Source organism: Bos indicus, chromosome 1 (assembly GCF_029378745.1).
Source record: "Bos indicus isolate NIAB-ARS_2022 breed Sahiwal x Tharparkar chromosome 1, NIAB-ARS_B.indTharparkar_mat_pri_1.0, whole genome shotgun sequence".
Classification (NCBI taxonomy): Eukaryota; Metazoa; Chordata; class Mammalia; order Artiodactyla; family Bovidae; genus Bos; species Bos indicus.
Genome location: NC_091760.1, coordinates 134,794,454 through 134,813,952, shown reverse-complemented (window position 1 = coordinate 134,813,952; position 19,499 = coordinate 134,794,454). Strand labels below are relative to the sequence as shown.

The following is a 19,499-nucleotide window of genomic DNA, read 5'->3' as shown; positions in this document are numbered from 1 at the left end:
TGGGCACAGAACTGGAAGTGAGACACTTTAGAGGGAGACAAGAAGCCTTTAAAAAAAAAAAGTGCACGCAAGCTGGGCTTTGGAGAGTGAGTAGGAGTTTGACAGACAGTAAATAGGGAGTCTGGAAAGATGTTCCAAGTAGGAGGAATAGCTGGTTAAAAGGGGTGGGAGTCATGAAACGACGTAAGAACAAGAGTCTGTGCGTCTGGACCATGGGAGGGTGTGGGTAGTGCTGAGGTGGGGCTGGGCTGTGGATTGGGCAGTGCACAACATGGGGAACTGGGACTGCCCTGCTGAGTTAGCCATGTGGCTTTCTCCTATAGGTAAAGGATGGATCTTGTCACACTTGCTGACACGATTGTAGGGAACAGTTGATGGAAGGCTCTTTCAGCTGTCTTGGATGGGTCAGAAGCATCAGATTAAAATGGGATACTCAGGACAGTTGGAGCAAAGCTAAGCAGGAGGCCTTGGTAGCATTTGGCAGTGAGTGAAGACATTGGGGTGGGGAAAGGCAGAGGGAGGAGGTGGGATGGGATTCACATCTCAGGCTCGAGTGGCTGGCTCTCTGTGAGGCTTAATCACGAAAGGAGGGGACAGGAGGAGTGCATGGACTCTTCATCCCCGCGAGGGGGTGAGGCAGGGGCAGGGTTAGCTGGATCTTCTCTTTAACCCTACACCTTCTCTCTCCTCCCTGCCTTTGGTCACCTCCAGCCTGCAGCCTCAGGCCGCTCTGCAACCCAGGGTGTGAGTCACAGCCGGTCTTAAGACTCCTGCTCATGTCTTAGGGACATTGGATTCAGGTCCCAAGGCAGACAGGCCTCACCTGCGCTTTCTCCCCGGGTTCTCCCTTCTGGGTGCAGGTGTGGAGCCTTGTGGTAGCAGGGCAAGGTCTGGGGTGAACTGTGTTTCCCAAAGTGTGGCCAGGAGCAGGGGCCAATCTTGCCCACACCGACAAGTCCAAATCCTGCTGGGAACACTGCAGGCCCCCAGGAAACACCTCCTACTCCCACGGGGGACCTCGTGAAAGCTGATGATGCAGCAGCTCTTCAAGCGGCCCAGACATTAAGGACTTGCCCCTCTTCTACAGGTTACATTGTTAGTGGAAGCTTTGCATGTTTTCTCCAGTGACTTAAGTCATTGATGTGACTTTTGGTTCATTTTCTCCTTGATTTTTGTGCATACCACCTGTCTTCTTTAAACTTCTGAACTCCTTCCCAAGGCAGGTGGTCCTTTTGGGAAATATTCCAAGTTAAGAGATCCCTGGAAGGGGATGAGAAGGAGTGAGAGGCAGGAGAAAACCAAGAGGTGGTCTTCTTACAGAAGCCCAGGGAGCAGGGGTCAAGGAGGAAGGGGGCAAAGGTGGCAGGTGCTGCTGGGCATTGGATGGTGCACTGGGCTTGGTTACAAGGACCCTGTTGGTGCCACATGCTGATGGTTTCAGAAGGGATCAGGGTCAGAAGCCAGAAAGCAGGACATGGAAGGGTCAATGGGAGGTGAGGCGATGAGGCAGCCCGTGAGAGGAGGGAATGCAGAGCACGGGAGGCAGAGGGAAGGGAGGCAGAGGGAAGGGAGGCTGTGGAGGCAGGCGCCTCTCAGGGAACGGGATGCCTTTGTTGTTGAAATGGCAGGACAGAGAGATGGGAGGACTCAGGATTGGTATAGAAGCCGTAAGATAAGAAGTCTCTTAATTTCCCTTCTTCTCTCTGAGGTTGGAGGGGCAGTTGGGAGAGTGGAGGTGGGGAGTCTTAAGTAGCAGGTTTTAGGAGGGAGGCAAAGGTGTGAGCTAACGGCCGCTGCTGGTGAGTTGGGTGAGTCTGGACTCTTTGGGACGAATGTGGCTGCAGTAAGGACCTAGTTGAGGTCCAGGCTGTGTGTGTGACAGCCCCAGTCAGGGGCACCTGGAGGCGGTGTGGCAGTGGAGTCATCCTTACTTGTGCAAGAATGGTGGGCCTGGAGGGTCAGGAGCTGAGGACGTTGGCGGGAGGGGGTCAGCATCTTGTAGCGTGACATTGCCCCACAAAGAAGAAGAGTGAAGCCCGGGCGATTGTGACAAAGTGCAGAGGCCTAGCTGGGGTTCTCAAGGAGACTGGAGGAGCACTGGAGGCCATGGCCTTGAATCAGGGCTTAACTTTAAGATGCACAGAGTACTTCTGGGTGATAAAGGGGTCTGGGGAGTGGGGCCAGGGTCCGGGATTTGAGAAGCCAGGAGGCTGGGTGAATGGTCTGCATTTTCCTGGGATCCAGTAGGGGAGGAGATGAGCCCCACCCCAGCAACCCAGAAAGAGAAAAAATTGTCCCTCAGATGGCCCCTGCAGTCAGGATACCATGCGTGAGGAAGACGTTGATGTGTGGGTGGGCATTGTTCTGGTAGCCTGGGGGTCTCCAGGGAACTGGTAGGCCTGATCCAGAAGGGGTACCATGATTCCACCAGGGGGCCCAGCTGGCATTGCAATGAACCCTATCCACGGTGCATGGCCTGTGAGGTAGGCTCCCCAGATAGAGGCCAGGAGACTTCCTTTTATGGTTTCCCTGGATATCTTCACCTTTGTATTCAAGGACTGCCAGATGCAGGAAGGGTTTGGACTGCCCACCCACACATAGCCTGCAAATTGTTTTCAGTTATATCTCTGGAAAATAGATTATAATATTGCATGTCAAAACCAGAAAGTATTTCTGCTCAAATGGCAAAATGTTGCTTTATAATCTAATTGCAGCTTTAAATTAAAGCCTTTAGGTTTAACCCATATCAGAGGCCACCTGGTGAGTAGGGGGAGAAAATAACAAATATATTTATGAAGTAACAGATGCTGGGAGGATGAGGGGCTGAGCTCCCATCAGAGGGCATCCCAGGACCCTTACCTGTGACCCTGTGAATTCCACCCTCCTCCCTTGGGCTGCCTTCACTTACCTCTCCCTAACCCTTCTTTACCATCCTGCTCCAAAAGGGTCCTGACCTTCACATGTTGATGTGAAGCTCTGGGCAGGAGGGTGCTCTGAGAAGTCCTGTGGTCAACACTCAGGGCGGTGCTCAGCTGCCACAGGGCTCAGTAAGTGCTAGTTCTCATGGTTTCGTGGCCCACCTTAGCAGTCATCCCCATTCCTAGAGGGGTTTCCCTGGGTGGCTCAGTGGTAAAGAATCTGCCTGCTAATGTAGGAGATGTAGATTTGAGCCCTGGGTTGGGAAGATGCCCTGGAGAAGGAAATGGCAAGTCACTCCAGTATTCTTGTCTGGGAAATCCCATGGACAGAGGAGCCTGGCGAGCTATAGTCAGTGGGATCACAAAGAGTCAGACAAGACTGAGTGGCTGAACAACAACCATTGTTCCTAGATGCTGCCTGGCCCTCTCCCCTCTTTTCCTTTTTCCCTCTTCCCCTTGCATCCCTGTCTGTCCCTCAAGTGTCAGTTCCATTTCCCTCCCCTCGGGGAGCCCTCCAGGGTGCCACTTCCCACCAGGACTCCACGATAGGGGCCCTTTTCCTAAAGCAGAAGGCTTGCTGCCAACTCCTAACTGACCATCACTCTGTGAGCTAAACCTGCGTTAATGTGTGCTTCCTCCCACTGGGCAGAGACAGGAGTGGCTTCATCTCTGTCCCCGGGCTAGCAGGGGCCAGCCTTCAGTAAATGTTTGTCGGCCACGTAAAAGGGGGAAGGAGCAGCGCATTCATGATACTTCCTGCATCTTCAACCCAGGGTTCTGAACTGAGGAGATGCTCAGTTTAGGTTTATTGTAGCCCAATAAAATGTTTTTTGTAGACCTTCCAATACCCAATTGATTGTCAGTATCTTTTAAAGAAATTTAATCAGTGATACAGATAGAGCTACCTCTCCTGCGATAAGCATGACGGAGAAGACCAGGATGCTCTCCAGAAGGTCCAGCTTCTTTCACACACTGGCTGTGATGGATAAGGAAGGCAAGCTGGGTCCCTCTGATAGTGAGGCTTATTCAGCTTGCTTGTTGGAAATCAAAGCAAGGCCTTTTACTTTTGCAGAATATTGCCAGGGCTCCTCGGCTATTTGCATGTGGACAGCCAATAGCCTCTGTGTGGGAGTCTGTGACTGTGTAACATGTGGCCACCGTGTGAACATCTACAGATCCTGAATTACCTTGAAAGAGTACTTCACGGGCTTCCAGACTCCACCTCCATCTGTGCTACCCTGTGGAACCACCTTCTCACAACCTGTGACATGTTCTGTTTGCCACATTAGTATTGGCAAATCTTCATTATGGGAAGGTGGGAAGGTTGATGGAGGAAAGATGCAAAAGAGTCTGGAGCCAAGCCTGACGAGCCTTCAGGTTGAGCAGGCTGCGTGTGTGTGTGCCTGTGCGCCGTGTGCGTATATCTGTGTGTGTGTATGTGCATCTGTGTATAAATATGTGAAATGTGTGTTTATATATGTGTGTATCCAGGAATGTGTGCTGTGCTGTGCTAAGTCGCTTCAGTTGTGTCTGACTCTTTGCGACCCTAGGGACTGTAGCCCTCCAGGCTCTTCTGTCCATGGGATTCTCCAGGAACACTGGAGTGGGTTGCCATGCCCTCCTCCAGGGGATCTGCCTGACCCAGGGATTGAACCCATGTCTCTTGTGTCTCCTGCATCGGCAGGTGGATTCTTTAGCACTGGTGCCACCTGGGGAGCCCATCTCCAGTTATATGTATGTCTATGTGTATGTGCCTGTGTGTATATGTGCATCTGAGTATTTCTGTGTGATATGTGTGTGTGTATTTCTATGTGATACATGTGTGAGTGTATGTGTTTGTGGGTGTGGGTGTATGATGTTAAATGAGCTGCTTTCACCTTATGCCTCTGCAGGCAGTTTCCAGAGTTCTGGAAAGATCATAAGTGATGAGAGTATTATTGGACTAAGTGGAGAGCTTCCAGAGAGGCCAGTGTGTAGGGCACAGCCCTCATTTGAATACCTGTGTATGTGTCTGATAAATTAACTCCTCAAACAGGATACACGCCCGTGAGAGCGGCACATGGGGGCTGTCCTTCCCCACCGCCCTCCTGGGGACCCTCCTGGCTGTTCGTTTTCCCCATCTACCAATTCCAGGCACCCTCACTGGCTGCCACATCCTGGAAGTAAGGACAGCACACTTAGGAGAGAAATCTACTCTAATAGCGCCCCATTTGTTCCAAGGCCAAGCAAAATCAATGAAATTTAGTTGGCCTGATAGGTGTGAAGGTTATGGTGCAGCAGTGAAGGTTTCAGGCCCTGGCATCAAATAATCTGGCTCCTGTTCCTGCTCTGCAGTTCCCTGGCTATGTGATCTTGGCCCATCACCGAGACTCCTTTAGTCCCAGGGTCTCCTCTGCTCAACAGGGCGAGGATGGGAACGATTCCGTATATGCAACCATGTCGACAAAAAGTTTTCCTGGGTAAACACTCAGAAAGTGTTAGCATAGTACTCACCCTCTGGAGGCCTGGATTTTCTCTCTTCTTCTTTTGATGACTCAATCATGCTAATTAAGACAGAAAAGCCTGAGCTAAATTAGGCAAATCCAGGAGACATTTAGCTCTGGGCAAAATGATTTTGTGAATGGAGTTGTATGGTGTTTGAATTTCCGGCCATTGCAGGGGCAGACAAGCAGAGGGGAACAGAGTTGGGCATCCTTTTTCAGATTGGTACCCCTGCCTGGGACTCGGGAGCATTGGAACTGGTCACTGATTGCTGGGAGCCACACTTCAGGATCAGTCAGGGTTTCCTGGTGGCCAGGGACAGAAAAACACAAGTCAGTCTTAAGGGAGGTATCTTGGCTTATGTGAATGAATGGTCCAGGGGCTGATGTGGCTTCCTGTGTGGCTGGGTACAAATCCTTAGATCAATCTGTGTCTCACCCACCACCTTTCTCCTCTCTCTGCTCCCCTGGTGTTGGCTCCTTGCTGAGCTTCCTCTTGGTCATAAGTCTGCAGCGGCTCCAGCTCCTACAATCTCATCCATCATCCCCTGGGGAAGAGCCAGTACCTCCTCTGGGATCCCCCAGCAGAAGCCCTGGAATTAGCTCTGAATGAGCCTGACTATATCAGTTTGGCTCCCACACCTGCCCTGACCCAGTCCCTGCATCCAGGAAGTACTGAGTGGTACTCTCAGGGCCTGTGTTCCAACCCTATGCTGGGCTGAGCCCACCAGAAGCCTTGGGCTGAAGGGCTGGAGGGAGTACCTCTCCAGAGGAATTGGGGTGTGGGTACCAGAAAGCTGCATAGTTGCTGGGCACAGTTCCGTTCAGTCACTCAGTCATGTCCGACTCTTTGCGACTCCATGAATTGCAGCACGCCAGGCCTCCCTGTCCATCACTGACTCCCGGAGTTCACTCAGACTCACGTCCATCGAGTCAGTGATACCATCCAGCCATCTCATCCTCTGTCATCCCCTTCTCTTCCTGCCCCCAATCCCTCCCAGCATCAGAGTCTTTTCCAATGAGTCAACTCTTCGCATGAGGTGCCCAAACTACTGGAGTTTCAGCTTTAGCATCATTCCTTCCAAAGAAAACCCAGGGCTGATCTCCTTCAGAATGGACTGGTTGGATCTCCTTGCAGTCCAAGGGACTCTCAAGAGTCTTCTCCAACACCACAGTTCAAAAGCATCAATTCTTTGACGCTCAGCCTTCTTCACAGTCCAACTCTCACATCCATACATAACCACAGGAAAAACCATAGCCTTGACTAGACGAACCTTTGTTGGCCAAGTAATGTCTCTGCTTTTGAATATGCTATCTAGGTTGGTCATAACTTTCCTTCCAAGGAGTAAGCGTCTTTTAATTTCATGGCTGCAGTCACCATCTGTAGTGATTTTGGCGCCCAGAAAAATAAAGTCTGACACTGTTTCCACTGTTTCCCCATCTATTTCCCATGAAGTGGTGGGACAGGATGCCATGATCTTCGTTTTCTGAATGTTGAGCTTTAAGCCAACTTTTTCACTCTCCACTTTCACTTTCATCAAGAGGCTTTTTAGTTCCTCTTCACTTTCTGCCATAAGGGTGGTGTCATCTGCATATCTGAGGTTATTGATATTTCTCCTGGCAATCTTGATTTCAGTTTGTGTTTCTTCCAGTCCAGTATTCTTGCCTTGAGAACCCCATGAACAGTATGAAAAGGCAAAATGATAGGATACTGAAAGAGAAACTCCCCGGGTCAGTAGGTGCTGTGCACAGCAAGAGGAAATTGAATACTACATCGCAAGGCCCCATGTGCTTTACAGCCAGGTGTACGTCAGTCCTCACAACAGCCCCATTTTACAGAAGAGGAAACTGAAGCACTGAACAGCTGTTAAATTGCTTCTGATCACATGGCTGGAGAGTGCCATCTAACCCCCTGCTGCCTGCTTGCCTGCTGAAAACCACGCTGTACCCTCTCTCCTAGTGAAATGCTGCAGTGTCTCCAGAGTGGCTTCCAACGCAGTTTCCAGTTTTGAGTTGCTGAAGGTCCGTCGAATTCAGGCTCAGTGTCTGAAAGATTTTCTCACAGTTTAGGACACAGTGGTTATCTTTTGCCTGAGCTGTTACCAAGGAGTAAGTACTGCTTTCTCCACTGCGAGGGGCCCTGCCTCCCAGCAGGTGGGCCTCCAACTGCCCTGCTCCCTCCACACCACCCCCCCCCCCCCCCGCCCCCTGCCCTCTTCAGGTAAACCCCTGAGATAAGTCAGAGCTCCCACCCTGCGCCTCCCACCCACTCTTTATCTTTTTCTCTCGCTACCAAAAGGCCTGTAATTAGGAAACATTAGCAGGCTCAAAACAGCTTTCATACCTGAAACATCCTCTGTAATTGCACTCAGCAGTGCTCTTCTCTGGCTATTAATGTCACTTTTATGAAGCAATGAGGAACAAAACACCCCGAGGCACTTAAAACATTTTTTTTTTAATATATAATACATGTCTTTTAGGAATGGAAGTTTAAAATCATCTGCTTGACAGAGACAGTGACAGACAAAGGCTGGGGGCTCAGGACAGAGCCATGGGCCCAGGGATCCATGGGGTTCAGACACTGCTCGGGAAAGAGTGACAGCCCTGGGGTGGGTTGGCCAAGGCTGGTGGATCCCCTGGGATGAAAGGTGGGCCAGAAAGGGCACTCTTCTGCCTGACTTTATCATGTGTGGTTGCTGTCACTGGGTTTTTACATGAGCTCTCTTTTGTGGGCATGTGTGTGCCTTTGACAGAGAGGTGACTAGAGTGTTACAGATGAGCAATGTCATTGGGTAGAATATGAATTATTACATTGAGTAGAATATTAATCATTGCACTGGTTGCAGAAATGTTAAGGAACCATTGACCGAAACTGCTCATCTTGGTCAGGCAAGATGATAACCACTTGCATGAATTGTCTTACAACAAGAGGTCCCGATAAGGAACAGGATGCTGCCACTGAAAACTAACTGGGATAATTTGGAAGGCGCCCAAAGGAGGAAGGAGACTCCAACCCATAATATGTCCCAACAACCTCCCAGAATCCTTTGCACTGGAGTCCATCTTGGCTGAGAGATGTGAGTGCCACCAGGAAGGACCCAAGTCACATCAAATATGGGCACATGCAAGATGATTGGCCAGAGGCAACCGGGACACTAACCCTGTCACCATAAAACCTGAGATTGTGAGCCACATGGCAGAGCAGTTGTCCTGGTTTCCCTTACCCTACTGCTCCCCACCCGGGTACCCCTTCCCGATAACATTTTCTGCTTTGTCAGCGTGTGTGTCTCCTGAGACAATGCATTTCTGAGTATTAGATAAGAGCCCACTCTCCAGCCCTGGAAGGGTTCCCCTTTCCTGCAGCAGAAGTGCATGCAGTATGACTGTGTGTAGGTGTGAGGAGGGAGGGATGGATTAAGGGAGAGATGCTTCTTGACTCGCTGTGTTAAAGAACTCCGGGAGTTGTGGTGGTTCACCAGAATCTGACTATTTGACAGATTTATTTTCTTGCTCTTGAAAATGGCTCACAGACTCATTCATCAGTGGAGCGAGAGATATTTCTGTCCATAGACTCCGGGAGGGAACCCCAGAGGTCACCCATTCCCCCTCCCCCTCTCAGAGGCAGGCTTAACCCTCATTTGTCCAGACAGACAGATGTCTTTTCTCTAAAATCTTTTCCAGGAAGGCAGACCCCTGCCGTGCCCCTTGTCCCAACCCTGGGAACCTTTCTCCCACCGGTATCTGAGGCTGAGGACCAACTGCCTGGTGAAGGTCAGACTGGCCCTCAGGGCCCTGGAAGGAAACAGGGCTCCTGATGGAGCTGAGCGGGGTCCACAGGGTCTCATTGCCTTGACAGCCCTGACTCACAGCTCCTCACTGGTCTCCTTGGTGAAAGAAGAAATCTATTACAGGAGAGGACAAAGCATGAGAAGAAAGGTGAAGCAGAGTTAAGAGACCTGTAGAAGATGGGCCAGAGTAAAACAGGTGGAGAAGGGAGGCTCAGGGTTGGCAGCAGCCAGATGGGGACTCTAGCCTGGCTCTGGAAGAAGGTGCCTGACCTGTGCGGAAACGGGGAAGCCCTGGGATACACCTTTGACTTGACCCCCAGGTACAGCCAAATGTGAAAGAGTCATTTGGCCTGAATCCCACTGTATTTCTGGTAGCATCAAGGAACAAGCCCAGGATTTGGAGTCTGATGTACTGGGTCTATTGCCATTTCCCTCTGAGTTCTTTAACTTCTGAGTCTATCTTCTGCCTCTGTCACATGGCTAATGTAAGATCTTATTTACAGAGTGGTTGGCAGCATAAATTGTGTTTAGCTTCCTTGTAGACTCCAAGGCTCAGTCAATACCACTTGCCCTGACTAGTGCAGTGATTCTTGTCGGAGGGACTTAACTTGCCTGGGACGAGGGTGGGAACTGATGGGGGTTGGGAGGCCTGAGATGCAAGATCAACTCTCCAGCATTTCTGTTAGGTTGTGGCTCTCGTGAGAATGCCATCGGAGGGTGCACCTGGTTATTACTCACAGAGCTAGTATTAAGAATAGTGATAACGACTGCTACTGCTAATTACTGTCAGTGAAGTACCAGCTGTGTCCCGGGCACTGGACATCAGTGGTACCACCGCATCGAATTCTCACCAGGACCGTGCATGCCAGGGAGTGTTTCTCCCATTTTCCAGATTTGCAGAGCAGACACTGAGCTTGTGGGCAAGGATCCAAAGTCACGGAACTGCTTAGGGGTTTTGCTGAGACTGACCCCAGGCCTGTCTGACTGTGGAGCTCACTCTTGTGCTTCTGCCCCTGAATGAGAGTGAGGAAGGGCGAGTCATACATCATCAAGAAACGAGGGAACAGAGGGCAAGGAAAGGTAAAATCTCTGTTTTCTACAAAGGGAAAGGGTAGGTTTGAAAGCCAAGTGCCAGTGAAACATACACTTAAGTACCCATGGGTCACTTTTCAAAGCAAGCTGTTTGGAGAGGTGTGGAACAGGTGCTGTGTAATGTGTGGGCTTTAGAGGCAGAGTAGTAGCAAGTCCAGGGGGAGCCTTGAGTGTGTGACCCCACTCCCAGGGCAGGTGAGGCCCGGCCAGGAAGCTAGAGGAGGATGCAGGTGGTCCCTGGAGATGGGTGGCTCCAAGGGATGATGAAGGAGTGCGTGCTTAGCTCCTGCCCCCAGGTCTTGGTGAATGCTAAGGAAGTGAGGACTCCTGGGAAGGGAGAGAGGTGAGCTGGTTTCCATCCAGTGACGCTGTGTCAGTTGGGCTGAACCGGCTCCTCTTGCATTCGAGGTGCTCTTCTGCTGATAGAAGGGGGGGGTCTAGTTGTGGCGCACCCTTCTCTCTATATGTACTGTCCCACTCACCTCTCTTCCTGCTGAAGACAGGGGTGCCCAACATGTTTCCCAGTGTCACAGAGGACAACCAACGTGAACGACTTTGGAGTCAAGATTCAGGCTTATCTTGCCGAGTGAGAGCTCTGCCTTCAAAATGTCATGGTCAGTGTTAAAGGTCCAAACTTTCATTTAGGTGCAAACGAGCCACGGTGAGCCAGGTGGGCAGTGGCTCAGGTGGGGTCTTGTGAGTGGCTGGTTACCTATTCCTTGGGACCAACTACACCATGCAGGTACAGGAAGGGCAGATGCAAGTCACAGGTGATGGTGGCCCCACCATGCTGTTCCCACCTGAGCACGTCTGCAGAAATGGGCTTATTCTGGGAGCCCAGTTTTGAAAGGAACAATGGAAGACCTGGAGTGATGCCTGGCGGGGCTGGTGCCTGGTGGGGGGTGACCAGTGATTGTGTCTTTCAGAGAATGTGGGTTAGACCTGGGAACCTCAGCCCAGAAACAATCAGAAGCAAAGTCCAGGAGGCAAAGGCATGAGATCAAAGCCCTCCCCAGGCTTATCCAACCAAGCTCCAGCAGCCATGTTTCTGAAGTAGATCACACACAGTGGCCACATTCCCACCATTGGGGAGGGGGAAGGATGGGGGGAGTGTGTCCCCTTCTAAGGCCAGATTTGAGTTTCCTGCACCCTGAGAATGGGCATGACGCCAGGAGCTCCTCTAGGAAGGCCAGTCTCTTCCTCCCCCCGTGCCTTGCTCCCTTGTTTCCAGGATGCTTCCCACTGGCCACGGCCAGCCTGACCCACTCTCAAAACTCTGCACCCGTGGAATGGACAGCCCATCTCCTTGGCCTGTAACCTAGGGTGCTGGCCTCTGCTCTGTGTGCTGAGCGGAAATCCATCCAAGCTGAAGGGAAATGCCATTGGTCTCTCTCAGGGGTAACTGCTCCTCAGCGATGATGGAGAGCAGGCCTGGGCAGAGCAGCACCGGGTTGGTGGGGCCTGGGGCCGGCAGCTCCCGCCCCTGCCTTGTTCGACAAGACCTTGTTGGGCAGCAGTGAGGACCGCATTCAATCGACAGCTTAAGATAATCACATGTGTGAGGCGCTGGGATAATGACAGCTGAATACCCTGCCGCTGTTGCCATAGTGACCAGCCAAGCACTGGTTCCCTCCTTTTTTTTCTTTCTTGTTTTCTGGGCCTCCTTGTTACAGGGCTGGCTGGTGGGGTGGGGGGACGGGTGAGTTTGGGAAATGGGAAAGAGGAGGAAAAGGGGGAGGGGAGACCCAAGAGGGGTAGCCCATTATATGCTCTTTAAATACCCCAGCTGGAGGTGTTTTAAATCTCAACAGAGACAGAGAGAAACAGTGTCTTAATCCCCAGCTCCCTTTGAATTATTTAAAGGGATCTTGTCAGAAGGATGAATTTGTCACTGTTTCAGTGTCAACAGCAGCAGCAGCTGTCATAATGGCTGAGGACCCCACTCCAGGCAGGGCCTGGTACCAAATGCTGCTGCCTGGGGGAAGTTACAGCAACCCGGGTCCTGTGGACAAGGAGCCTCCTCCCGAGGCGCAAGCCTGCAGTGTTTCTCCTGGTGCACTGGCAGAGACCAGAGTGTGAAATGTGCCCAGATGCCGAGATGCAGACCATCTGGACCTTGGGCTGGCTGGCCTTGCCTTCTATGAATGCCTCCTTTGGCCCATAGCCATGGCGTCTCTGAGCAGTGCGGGGCACTCACTGGCTGGGAGTGGTCTGAGCTGACCAGGGTTCCTATGGCCTTTGATGGGTGGGCATATACCCAAGGGAGGGCACACAGGCCCTGCTTAGGCCATAGTCAGTGTCCCCAACTTCATACAGTACCCACAGTCATGCATATACCCACAAGCATGCATGCACACACATGCAAGTGTGCACACATCAAAGATGATGCTTGCTTGCTGCTGCTGCTGCTAAGTTGATTCAGTCGTGTCCGACTCTGTGCGACCCCATAGACGGCAGCCCACCAGGCTCCCCCATCCCTGGGATTCTCCAGGCAAGAACACTGGAGTGGGTTAAGATGATGCTTAGGTGCAGACAACTAGAGGGACAGGAGAGAATCATAGATCATACATATCATGGAGGGAGAGCAGTCTTTCTAAGAAAAGTGCCAGGAGCTCAGAGGGGCTAAGCTTAAGGCTGTGGCTGATAGCCACAACTCACGGGGATCTCGGATCAGGCTGAGGTCCTTCACATGCATTTTCCATTTAATCCTCACAGCCATCTGGTGAAGTAGTTCCATACTCTGAGTATCCCTGTGTCTGGGGTGGAGACTGAGGCTCAGGGAGGTTTAGGGGTGTGCCATGGTCACAGGGCTGGGTCTCACTGACTCCAGAGCCTGTGCATTGAACTCCTGAGGGTCAGGGTTTGGCAGGGTGACAGCAGGGCTGCTTTATCCCAACCCACTGTTGGTCGACACAGACACTTCCAGGCAGTCTGGATAGATCATGTTTGGGCTCATCTCTCTCACTCTCACCTCAGCACAGTATTTCTTGCATTTTTCCACCATCCGAACTTCCAGAAGAATTTTGTTGAGACTGCCTTGGGAAACAATGACCATGTTTTCCAGACTCTAATTCTTTCCATATGCTAATTGTGTTCTTTGCCCCCATACCCTTGTCTTCTGCCCCTTTAGGAAATTCATTGCTTTGTGCCCTTTCAGAGCTCTGGGCTCTCAGAAGCAGTGCCCGCCCCAAGCCAGGTGCCCAGTTCCTTGGCACATTACATAGGGCCATGGTAATGAATAGGGGCCATCCATGTCCCCCCAGCAGCTCAGCACATCTGGGAGGTAAATGGAGCATGTTGGGAGGTGAGGTGGTGTGCACAGTCCTCAGGGGAGCCCCTGAGTAAATGGCTGCCTTGCTTGGTTGGTGCGCTAAATGGTAGATCCCTCTGGGGTTGTAGGAGTTTATGCCCCACGGACTACATTTTACATTTTAATTAGCCCTCGAGCTTGTCTAATATCCAAGCTTTTTCAGGCTTAGTTTACTGTCTACATAGGACCTGTGTCCTTAGGATCCAGGGCAACCAGTGATGCTGGCTCCAGTCCCATCAGAGCAATCTGCAGCCCTGAGGAGTCTCTGGCCTCCTGTATGTTCTGTGCTTCCCGGGCCTCAGTGGGCTTCTCTTCCTGTTCAGAGGGCAGCCATATTTTACTGGGAACCTAAAAGCAGAACTTTGAATTTTCCTTGATTGTGATACTGTGTAACTCAGACTGGGACTTGAATCCACAGTCTTTTAACTGAAGTCACACACCTGGTCTCAGGTCTTAATGAGGTTCAGGTTTTTGATGTCTCATTGTAGAAAGAATTCAGTGAGAGACAAAGTGATAGGTAAGAAGTGGATTTATTTAGAGAGAAAACCACTCCACAGACAAGAGTATGGGCCATCTCGGAAGGTGAGAGCAGTCTCCCAAAATGATGTGGTTAGCTTTTATAGGCTGGGTAATATCACAGGCTAATGAGTGGGAGGATTAGTCCAGTAATTTTGGGGAAAGGCAGAGATTTCCAGGAACTGGGGCCCTGCCTACTTTTTGGTCTTTGATAGTCGGCCTTGGAACTCTCTTGGCTCTGGCAGGTGTGTCATTTAGCTTGCTGGTGTGTTACAGTGAGTGTGTACTGAGGCTCAAGATCCAGTGGAAGTCGACTTGTGGTCATCTTAAACCTATTTGGTTCTAATCGAGGTCCCAGGTAGCTCCGTGGTAAATAATCTGCCTGCCAATGCAGGAGACTCAGGAGATGTGGGTTCAATCCCTGTGTGGGGAGATCTCCTGGAGAAGGAAATAGCAACTCATTCCAGTATTCTTACCTGGGAAATCCCGTGGATGGAGGAGCCTGGTGGGGTATAGTCCTTGGTACTGCAGAAGGTCAGACATGACTGAACGACTGAGAACACATGCAGGGCCTATGTCGTTCTTTCAAAGATTGTGCCCTGCCCCCTTCCTTCATTTCAATTGGGCAGTGCCAGGAGAGTTAGGATCCTATGGGGCATAGCGATAGCAACCATTTGCAAAATAGCAGATTCCTTCAAACACAAGTTTGTGCCCAAATGTAGACATGGGACCAAAGTCTGTGAGTTGTGTCGAATTTTGTCTCCTTGTGGTCTGAACTGGTGGCTGACAGTGACCTAGGGATTGCCTGATGAGAGAAGGGGACCCATGCTGAAACCTGGCCAGAGGCAGTCCTGGAGATTCTGGGAGAGGCAGAGAGAAGGCTACTGGCTGTCCCTCTGGGTCTGTACAGAGACTGAGTTCAGCTTTTTAGTCTTGGCGTTTCCTGCTGACTGAATGGCAGGATTATTTATCTAAGATGGAGGAGACGATTTTTACACCTTCATGCGTGAGTCAGAAGCGGATGCTGAGGTTAACATGACAGCCATGCTGCTGCTGATGGTAATGATGATAGTTGGTACTTAGTAAATGGTAGTTACGTGCAAGCTCAGTGCTACGTGGTTTTTTTATCTAGGTGATGATCTTTCAATCTTCCTGACACCCTGCAGGGCAAAGAGTATTTTGCAGTTGAGGAAACTGAAGCTCAGAAAATTGTGTGTGGTCACAGGGCTGTAACTGGCAAAAGTGGGGTTCGCCTGTCCCCGCCAACCTCTCCCACCTTCTCTCCTCCCACCTTTCCCCTACCCTGTGCCACTTGGCAGCCACTCTGGCACCCTGGCTTTCTCGGCTATGTGCCAGGAACATTCTTGCTCCGGAGAGTCTGTTCTTATTCCCTGAGCCTGGAGTGCTCCTCCCTCATCTCCCCCCTAAGCTGGGGGCTCCTGAGAGTTGTTCAAATCTCTGCCCGAAAGGAGATCTCTGACAACCCTGCTGCCAGCTGTCGCTTGCTAGCCCCTTCCTGCTCCTCAGTAGTATTTAACACTGTTCAACTTTAAATTACTAATTCATTTGCTCATTCATTCTCTGGTTTGCTCCATTAGATTATCAGGCCCATGGGGCAGGACTTTGTCTCTTAGTCCCTGCTGTGTCACACTAACACCTAGATCAGTACTTGGGGATGTGTTAGGTGTTCAACTCTTTATTTTAAAAATGAGTTAAATGAGCGGGGTTGGAAACCCATCAGAATAGCCTCCTGTTAGACTGAGAGAGCCCAAAAAGCCAGTTTCAGTGATTTCTGTGTCTAGAAGAGCCTGTGTCTAGGACAGGCCCTGTATAAATGGCTTATTCTCAGCGGTTGCTTCAATACAACACCCTGGCAGACACTGGGCATTCTGGGAGGGGCCGGGTTGGCCCAGGAAAATGCAGCAGTCCAAGGAAGGGCTATCAACCATAGATCTTTCCAGAACTCCATGCCTGGAACTGTCTTCAGAGGCACAAGTAGAATCAGAACCTCTTAACTTCATTTTAGAGTGGTTCTTAATTTTTGATCAAGACGTAGTATTTCCTAGCTTTCTCATCCATCTAACTCATCAGATTGGGGTCCAGATGACCTTTGTCTGTTTCTGAAATCCACCTCCATTCTTGGAGGATGAAGAATGTATTAGAAGGATGTCCTAGAAGGTGGTGTCGATGGACCAGTAGATAGGGTTCATGGCAGTGGTTTTGAAGGAGAATAGTGTATTTTACACGCATGCAGTTGCCCAAACAGCAAATGTCAATAGTCACTCCAGCCTCCTCCAGACCAATAGACCTGCAGATTCTGATTCCAACAAGCCAGTCAGTCTGAGAAACTGAAATCCTGGAGGAACATGGAGGCATCTTTATCATACATCAAAGTCCTGATCGAAAGCCTGAACAAGTGCTTTCTAATGGGTGCATTGTTTTCTTTATTAGGTTTATCTCAAGGACAGATGGTCTATTGGCATCAATAATAATACCCTTTCAAAGGCTATTAGTATTCTGCTGGTTGTGCAAGGCTGCTTTGTTTCTTCTTCTCCCAGGGACAAGTTAGCCTGATGACACCTCCTCTAAGTCCCCAGCCAAGGACCAGGGGCTGAGGAACAGACCAGGACCTCTCTTGTCCCCTCAGTTTGTCTGTATTTATTGAGGGTTGCTGCTGCTGCTGCTAAGTCGCTTCAGTCGTGTCCGACTCTGTGCGACCCCATAGATGGCAGCCCACAAGGCTCACCCGTCCCTGAGATTCTCCAGGCAAGAACACTGGAGTGGGCTGCCATTTCCTTCTCCAATGTATGAAAGTGAAAAGCGAAAGTGAAGCCACTCAGTCGTGTCCGACTCTTAGTGACCCCATGGATTGCAGCCCACCAGGCTCCTCCATCCATGGGATTTTCCAGGCAAGAGTACTGGAGTGGGGTGCCATTGCCTTCTCCGATTGAGGGCTAGGCACTGGGAATACCAGGAAGTCTCTGATGCAGTCAACCTTCCAAAGGGTAAGTCCAGGGCAGGAACAGGTGGTGTTGGGGTGGGGGTGAATTTCTGAGACTGCAGCAGGACTAGAGAGAGCAAGGTGGTGACTTCCAGGAGATTACCTGGAGATGTCCAGGTGGCAGCTGGATAAATAACTCTGGACACTGAGAGGAGGTCAGTGATGGTCCCCATTGTGGTTACAGCCTTCTGTGTGGCTGAGATCACCCAGGATGAAAAGTGAGAGGAGGAGGGAGTAAGGGTGGAGCCCTGAGAAGCCTGTGGATTCCACTGGTCCCAGATATCCTGGACAAAAACCTTGTCATGTAATACCAGTGTTGCGAGGCTAAATGCACAGAATTACTTCACTGTCAACAGGAACTAATAAATTAGTCAAAACATAATTCCCTGTCCTCAAGGAGCTCACAGCCTGGAAGCAGAAACCAAAGCAATTAACGAATTGTTCAAAACACTGTATTATCCAATGCTAAATTGTGTGGAATAAGCTCAATCATACTTTAAGCATTTGGGAACATGGTAGCTGAATAGAAGCTGGAAAGACATCATGGGGGGAATAAGACCTGTGTTCAGTAGCTCAGTCATGTCGACTCTTCACAACCCCATAGACTGTGTAGCCCGCCAGCCTCCTCTGTACATGGGTTTCTCCAAGCAAGAATACTGGAGTGGGTAGCCATTCCCTTCTCCAGGGGATCTTCCAAACCCAGGGATCAAACTGGAGTCTCCTGAATTGGCAAGCAGTTTCTTTACCACTGCATCACCTGGGAAGCCCTATATAAGACCCGAGGCCCCTCAAAGCAATGTCTGCGGAGAGAGCTCAGCTCTGCCACCCATCAGTGGCCTGACTCTTGGCTACTGTTGAGTGTCTCTGAGAGGCAGTGTGCCCATTTGTCAACAAAAGGTCTTGGTCAACACGACCTATCATAGCTTCCTCCCAGGTTGTTATTCTCTGGTTCTGTGTCTTGGAGGAGTTGAGATGGGATGAGGGTGGTAAAGAAGAAAGGTGCCAGAACGTCAGCAACAACATCAGGGGCAGAAATAGGCACTGGCTCTGAGTGATGGGAGAGGATGTGACCCTGGCTCGAGCCCTGGCCATCTCTTGCCTGGTCTGCTATCATTACTCTGACCAAACAGCAAGCCAGGGCATGAGTCCAGGAGTGAGGTAATGCCAGACTAGTGCACGGCAGTGGAAAGCAACAGAGAGGCCAGATAGGAGGAACATTGTTCTGGAAGAAATGGCAAATTGTGGTGACAAATTGGGCATGAAGTTGCCAGGGGCATACTGTGTGTGGATGATAGAGACCAGGCCATCATTGTTGGGTGTTGAGGTACAGGCTGTACCCAATAATCAAGTGTTTTTCAGAAAAAGCTGTGTTGAGGTATTAGTTATATATCATAAAATTTACTCATTTTAAGTGCACAAGTCAATGGTTGTCAATTTACAGAGTTGTGTAATCACCATCCCCTTTTAGAACATTTCCATCAGCTCCAGAAAAGACTCTTAATGTCTGTCTGCAGTCACTCTCCTTTCCCATCCACGGTCTCAGTCAGGGAAACACTAACACTTTTATGTCTATAGATTTGCCTTTTCTGGACTCATGTAGATAGAGAACCATACAATATGTGGTTGTTTGTGTCTGGCTTCTTTCACTGGGCAGCCGTGGTTTAGAGGTTGCATGTACCAGTATTTCCTTATTTTTTATTTCCAAATAGTACTCCATCGTATAGCTATATCCCATTTCATATTTTTAGTAGTTTATGTGCTTACTAATTATGTAGTTAGTAGTTTATGTGTTTACTATGCACATTAACATGGGGAAGACTTCCTTGTCTCAGGTGTCATGTTAAAGTCCAGTTGAGAGCTCCAAGAAGCGAGGACTGCAGTCAGATTGGCATCAAACTCTGGGTTGATCCTAGAAGTAGAATTTCTGGGTCAAATGATGTATCAGATCAGATCAGATCAGATCAGTCGCTCAGTCGTGTCCGACTCTTTGTGACCCCATGAATCGCAACACGCCAGGCCTCTCTGTCCATCACCAACTCCCGTGATGTATACATTTCTAATTTTGATAAATAAAACCAAAATTTTCATAGAGATTGTACCACTTCACCCTTCATCCAACGATTTATTAGAATGCTTATCTCTGACACCCGCTCCAACATGGGGTGTTATCAAACTTTTGTCTGACCAAAAAGAAAAAAGTGTCAAAAGTATCCCAATGTGGCTAATTACCATTTTGGTTATATTGAATGAGGTTTAGCACCTTTTCATATGTTTATGAGCTGCATCTGTTTCTTTTAGTAAACAGTGTTAGTATGCTTTGCTCATTTTTCTGTTTTTTTTTTTTTTGATGTATAGATTAAAAAAAAAAAATCTGTTAGGGGAAATTAACACTTT

At 49.9% G+C, this 19,499-nt stretch overlaps 1 protein-coding gene across 1 annotated transcript in view; it reads left to right on the top strand.

The window, feature by feature from the left end:
- The window catches only part of EPHB1 (EPH receptor B1), a 462,907-nt gene that overhangs the window by 140,038 nt on the left and 303,370 nt on the right, over positions 1 to 19,499 (top strand). The gene's annotated exons all lie outside the window — the stretch shown is intronic.